The following is a 6485-nucleotide window of genomic DNA, read 5'->3' as shown; positions in this document are numbered from 1 at the left end:
GCCTCGGCCTCCGTGCAGGCGAGCGGCCACGAGGCCGGGCTGGGGGCGAGGGCGCAGGAACGCGTGAGCTCCGAGAGCCTGTGCGAGGAAGCCGTGGGTGTCCCCTGAAATGCTGGGGCACAGTGGGTGCTGTAGGCAGAATCATGCTCCCCAAGTCCGTGTGCTGAACCCTCACCCCAGCATGACAGATCGGGGGGACCCACAAGCGGCACCAGCGCTCCCCGCTCCTCCCCCACGCGTGGGAGCCAAAGGCTGGCCCTTGGGGCACAGCAGCACCCTCCCCACATCCAAGCCCAAGGGGCCCACGCCTGGGACGCGGACGGAAGCGGAGAGGGCGCGTCTGGGGGGCTTCTCCTCCGCAAGGGGGTCGCGACCCCCCCTCTGGGCTGCAGGGGCTACGGGGTGGGAGGGTGGACTCGCTGTCCAGCAGGGACACAGCCTTCGGAACCCGCCACCGACAGCCCATTTGTGTCACGTGGCCTCCTGCAGGTTCCCCACTGAGGAAGAGCCGGTGGCCTCGGAGGCCACCAGCAGAGGGCTGTCGCGGAGCCCGTCCCGGCTGCCACAGGCCAGTAGAGCCGACGTGGCCGGGGCCCCAGGTGTCCCAGCCCGGGGCCTGGCCACACAGGGAGCCCCGGACAGCCCACCCATCCCCCTCTGCCCACTGACACCATGGCACAGGGGTAGCTGCAAACCCCGTGTGCTCGGTGACAAGGATTCGTGGGCCAGGCGTGGGACTCCCGCAGTCCCCCAGGGGGACGCTGCACAGGGCTCTGGGGGCCTCAGAGTGAGCCGTCTGTACTGGACCCGCTGCAGGGTGTGGCCCTCCAGGATGGGGACACGTGACATCTGAGCAGACTCCGGACGAGGACTCTTCCGAAACGAGGAAACGCGAGTGCCCGTGTGCGGCAAACACACAGTCCCGCCAGGCGTGGGACTCCCGCAGTCCCCCAGGGGGACGCTGCACAGGGCTCTGGGGGCCTCAGAGTGAGCCGTCTGTACTGGACCCGCTGCAGGGTGTGGCCCTCCAGGATGGGGACACGTGACATCTGAGCAGACTCCGGACGAGGACTCTTCCGAAACGAGGAAACACGAATGCCCGTGTGCAACAAACACACAGTCCCAAGAAGGATAAGCGACATCGGTAATAAATTCACACCCCCACACCCCGAATCCAAACGGACCTGAACCGGGGAGAACACGTCCCCCCCGGAACCACGAGTAGGCTGACCACAAACCCACAAAACCCCAGACGACACAGGACAGAGTCACACAAGTGCCGAGGGCACCGCCTCCCACCAATGGCCCGGGCGGCAGAACAGCAGAGGGTGCACCACGGGGCCGGGCGGGAGGCGCGTGCGTGCTGGACCCCTGTGCAGGGGCCTGAACCTGAGGGCCCAGGGAGGGCGCCTCCCCAAGCCCCCTCCACCTCCGCTGGATGGACACACGGGCTCGTCGGTGCTGGGAGACCTCGCTTCTTAAGCAAATCGGTAATATCAATGGACCAGAAAACGGATTTCTTGGAGAAGCTAATAAAAAAACTCGATTAATCTCCACAGCCAGTGGTGACCTAGGAAGTACCAGCTGCCCTGGACATCCAGAGAGATGTGGCTGGCCCAGCTGGTGGCGCTGGTCACCAGGGCCTGCACCGCAGCAAAGCAGGCAGCGCGGCATCCCCTGCCCCGGGGCCTCACCTGGGAAAGGACTCCTGAGGAGAAGCTTCCAGAAGCCCTCCCCTCCTCCCTCTTTCCCACAAACAGACCTGGGCTTCTTGGGGCCCCAGCCCACCCCACTTCTCCACTGAAACCGCCCTGCAGACACCCCCCGCCCCGGGCCTGCGTGCTGTCCCCTGGAGACGCCATGCTTGGACCACCACTCGGACCTGAGCCACCGACTGCCAGCCCACGCTGGCCCGGCCCAGCACCCCTCGCCCCCCCAGGTCCTAGGAACACCCGGCTGACCAGCCGCTCCGCACCCGACACACTGGATACGGCCCCAAAGAACCCCCAGCACCAACAGCCCACCCAGGTCATCCAACCACAGCCCCATGCCCACCAGCCCAAGGGGCCGTCCTTGGCCAGTGATGACTGGCCCAGACGCACACCTGTCCTGCCGCCACCAAGCCCTCAGCCTCCTCTGAGCTGTCCTTCCTCCCAGGGGCTCACTGGGCGCCAGAGAGAGGGCCGCCCGCTCCTCGCTCCTGGCTCCTGCCTCAGGCCCCAGGCCTGCCCGCAGCCCACGAGCTGCTCCTCGTGCGCTGCCCCGCAGGCTGCAGTTAGTGAGTGTCTCCCTCCCAGCGGGGCCAGGCCAGCATGGAGGGCGGAGGATGAGGCCCAGGTGGCCGCCAATGCCCATTAGCACCAGAGTGTGACAACATTAAGTTGTACTGCACCAGCTCGAGCCTGAAGGAGTGGGGGCGAGCGAAGCGGGCGGCAGGGCCAGAGCCACCCAGAACCAGCCCCCGGAGAGCTGACCAGGAGGGGACGGCAGCGTCCCAGGGGCAGGCACCAGAGTCCAGAACCAGGCCAGGCCTGCACGGCCGGAGCTCGCCCACCGACCCTGGCCGCTGCGGGGCAGGAAGGCCCGCCCACCACGGGCTGGGCCCCGTCGGTGTGTCCGCAGGTGCCCCGTCCAGCCAGCGGTGCTCGGGCGGGGAAACCGAAGCCCACCGGGAGCCCCAGTGCAGGAAGCGCTCCCTGCGCCTCCCACCAGGGGGCCCAGCCTTGAGCCCCACAGTCCAGCGGCTGCCTGCGCGTGCGCCCAGGGGCCTCCTGGCCAGCACTGCTGCCCCGCCCACAGGCGCAGAGCGGGGCGCACCCTCCTGGGCAGCCGAGAGTGGCGTCCCAGGAGACGCTGTACACACGGTCCGCCACTCCCAGAAAGCTGGCCCTGAGGGTGAGTGACCTTCTCACTGCGTGCGATGGCCCTTGGCGCAGTCCTCCCAGGCTAGGGCCGCACCCCCGACGCCCCGCTCCGGGCGGGGGGAGGCTAGCCTCTCCGGGCTCCACGTGCCCGTTTCGGCACCACTGTCCAGCGGCCCACAGGAGCCGACGGGCACAGGCGCTGGGCCGGCCGCTCGCACACACTCTGCTCTCACGGCCCGCAGCCCACACTGCCCGGCCCAGTGGGCGAGACAAGGCGGGCCAGTTCCCAAAGAGGCCGGCAGCTTGGAGGCCCAGCCTGGACGGGACTCGTCGTGCCCAAGGAGGGGACGCGCTCCAGTGGCAGGGTCTGGGGGAGCAGCAGCGCAGCGCACACGCCCAGCGCCAGACACGTCCCTTCCCGCACGAACGGGCCTGCAGGCGGCCGGCCACCACGTGGGCCACAGCAAGTTCCAGAACATCGTAAGGACCGGGTGCCACGTCCACCACCTTCTCCAACCTCGACATGACTAAGTGAGACACGAACGATAGAAAAAGAGAAGAAACAAATTTGACGACGGAAAAGTCCCTAGAAACTTTAAAATATCTACCACGTTAAAGAAAGAATGATGGAGACGTTGAAAACGTTTTAAACTGAACGATTCTGCATACAAGAGTTGGTCAGACGTAGCTAAAGAGTTACTTATTTTGTAGCTACAACTGTGTACGTGAAAGGAAAGAAAAATAAGGCGCTATGGACCTTAAGAAACGAGAACAAGAACAGCACAGTAAACCTGAGGAGCGCCACGGACGGCAGCAAAGATGAGAACTAATTTCATTTTACAAAACCGATGAGCCCTCGGTGAGACCGGTCAGTGTGCGTGTCCATCTGCACGAAGAGTCAACCCAAGGAACTAAAGGGGACAGTGACGCAGATCCTGCGGACATCAAAAAAAAAAAACAAAAGAATAGTATGAAATGCCTTTAGGCCAATAACCTTGAAAATCTGAACACAATGGGCAAATTCCCTGAAAAAATATTTTTCCGAAACTAACCCCAAGGGGCAAAGAAAGTGTCCTACAACCATCAAAGAGAGTGAATCGTGAGCAACCGTCTCACAAAGCCACCCCAGCGCAGGCTGCGAGGTGGGTCACTTCTCCCGAACCGTCCAGGAGCAACCAGGAGCAAGCACTCCAGCGCTACACGGAGGCCACCACGAGACGAGATGGCCAAAGAGGAAGCGGCCCTCAGCTCGTCCCGAGGGGCCCTGGCGGCACACTGGCAGTCGTGGGGGTGCTCACAGAGCCCAGACGTGGACGCGGGCCGAGGCGCGTGTCCCCACGGCAAGCCCACGAGCCCTGGCCACTGCCGCCCTCCCGAGGGCGAGGGGTGGTTTCTACCGGCAAAGCCTCCGACGCATCTGCCGCCAGCGGAAGGGGCGGCTGGTCACAGTCACCACAGGCACAGAACGATAGCCAGGCAGAGACAGCGCACGGCCGTTTGAGTGGCTACAACTGAAGACGGCGACGCGGAAGGCAGCTCAGCTGGTGGCCGTGGAGGTGGTGCTGCCGCTTCAGGAAGCTGGCAGTTTCTTACGAAGCTGACACCCACCGGCCCCCCTGTGGCCAGTGACTACCGAAGTAAAAAGACATCCCCACGGCCTATACCTCGATGGTCACACGACCACCCTACTCTGGGGACCAACGAATCGCCCGCCACCAGAGGCAGGTTTAAACGGAGGGTGGCCTGTCCCTCCGAGGCCAGGGTCGTGGCAGAGAAGCAGCCCGGAGCCCCACGTGTCACCGACACCGCAGGCAGCTGTCAAAACTCACACCTCCCACTGAAGACCCCCCGCGAGTGCGAACCGGCCCCCGCGGCCCCCCAGACGGCCCAGGAGCCGAGGACAGCGAGCACGGGGACGCACGTCTGGCTGCGGGAGCTTCGGCCACTACGTCGCGAACGCCAGCAGGAAAAACGACTAAGGGGTGCAGGGTCTAACGTGCCCAGGCCCTGCTGGAGCCCGGGACACGAGGCCCTCTGGGGGTCCCGGCCACGGGCACGGCAGACGCGGCTCAGGCCAGCGGGAGGAAGAGCGCTGTGTCACCTGGAGGAAGTGGACGACGCCGAGCCCTCCCGCGTCACTGCCCTGCTGCCTGGCACGAGCTCCCGGCCGCCCCGACAGGACAGACGGAGGCCGACGCCACACGCAGCCCAGAAGCGTGCACCGTCGAAGGGGGTCCCCCGTCTGGCCGACCCAGGGCTAGCGCCCTGAAGCTGCTGCAGAAACTCGGGGGAGGGGGCTTGGCACAGGAAAGGAAGAGGAATTTTGCTGACGGGGAAGTACAAACGGCCTGCGTTAGAGTCAGAGAAATTCACATTAAAACACAATACCATCTCACGCCCACCAGGTTGGCAAAAACGAAAAGTCAGGCTGCGTTGGCAAGAATGCCGGGGGGGGGGGTTGGCGGAGGCCGGGGGGTGGCCGGAGCCGGCAGCACTCTGGGAAGCCACCGGCAGTAACGCTGAGCACACACCCCGAACGTCCCGGACAGCCGGCACATGCCCGTGACAGGCCGGCCCACCAACAGGTGACCCGTGCACGGGACAGGGCAGAGACAGGAACGCCAGCCAGCGCGAGCGTGACTGTCCCCAACCTGGAAACAAGCCAGAGGTCTTGACAGAGCAGAGACGCCGCCGTCTGACGGGGTCATCAGGGAGCAGTGACAGCCACCAGCATGGAGACCGCTGGGAAACTCGAGGACCAGGCAAAGCCAAGAGCAGAGGCAACGTGACCCGTCCTCTGCGTGGCCCGACGCGAGCCTGTGAGGCCGGCCTGGCAGGACACACGTTCGGCAGGGGAAGCGGGGCCTGCAGGCCTCTAGGGACAGGGAGGGACCCTCACCAGAGCCCAGGTTCTGTCATCTGCCATGCACGCCACACCTCCCACCCTGACAGTGGCTCCCAGACACCCAGGCCCCCACATCCCACCCCATGACCACCCCGCACACACACCAGAGTGGGCTTCGTGGAGCAGCTCCACAGGGGGCTGACAGGACACTGTGCAGCCCCTGCCTGGCTGGCCTCTCATGTCACATACACCCCCCCACCCCCGTGTGAAACTTCAGTGGTCTTTCGAGGCGTCCTGGGAAGCCACTGAAGAAGCACAGCAAAGGCAGGGTACACTCTGTGCTGTCTGGGGACATGTGGCCAGCAGGGGGGCAAGCACAGGCTAGGGCAGTTCTGACGGGCAAGAGGTCCAGAGGGTGCTTGGCCTGGGGCAGGAGGGTCCCCAGGCTGTGAGACCCGGCCACTCTCATGTGAGTGGACCTACATGAAAGGGCCATCTTCTCCAGAACGCAGAGGGAGCTAGGACACTGCTGACTCGGCTTTGGGGCCCACATAGGGTGGGAATCGCACCCCTCCTTCCGCTGGGCACAGCCAGGGCCCTGCACTCCCAGCCCAGCGCGCCTGGGGGGGGCAAACCCCAATGTCCATGCTGCGCCCCTAACACCTCACTCAGCGACACCTGCCCAAGGAGCCACGGCAGGGGGCACAGCCCCTTGGTGCACACCGGCCACTGGCTGTGCTGGGTGGCGCTCCCGAGGTCCCACCCGCCAACAGGTT

At 65.1% G+C, this 6485-nt stretch overlaps 1 protein-coding gene across 1 annotated transcript in view; it reads right to left on the bottom strand.

Annotated features, from left to right (window-relative positions):
* PACS2 (phosphofurin acidic cluster sorting protein 2) overlaps window positions 1–6485 on the bottom strand; it is a 52962-nt gene that overhangs the window by 38784 nt on the left and 7693 nt on the right. The gene's annotated exons all lie outside the window — the stretch shown is intronic.

This window comes from Pteropus alecto, unplaced genomic scaffold, assembly GCF_000325575.1.
Source record: "Pteropus alecto unplaced genomic scaffold, ASM32557v1 scaffold8, whole genome shotgun sequence".
NCBI lineage: Eukaryota > Metazoa > Chordata > Mammalia > Chiroptera > Pteropodidae > Pteropus > Pteropus alecto.
Note: the sequence above shows the minus strand (reverse complement) of the source record. Positions and strands in the feature narration are given on the sequence as shown.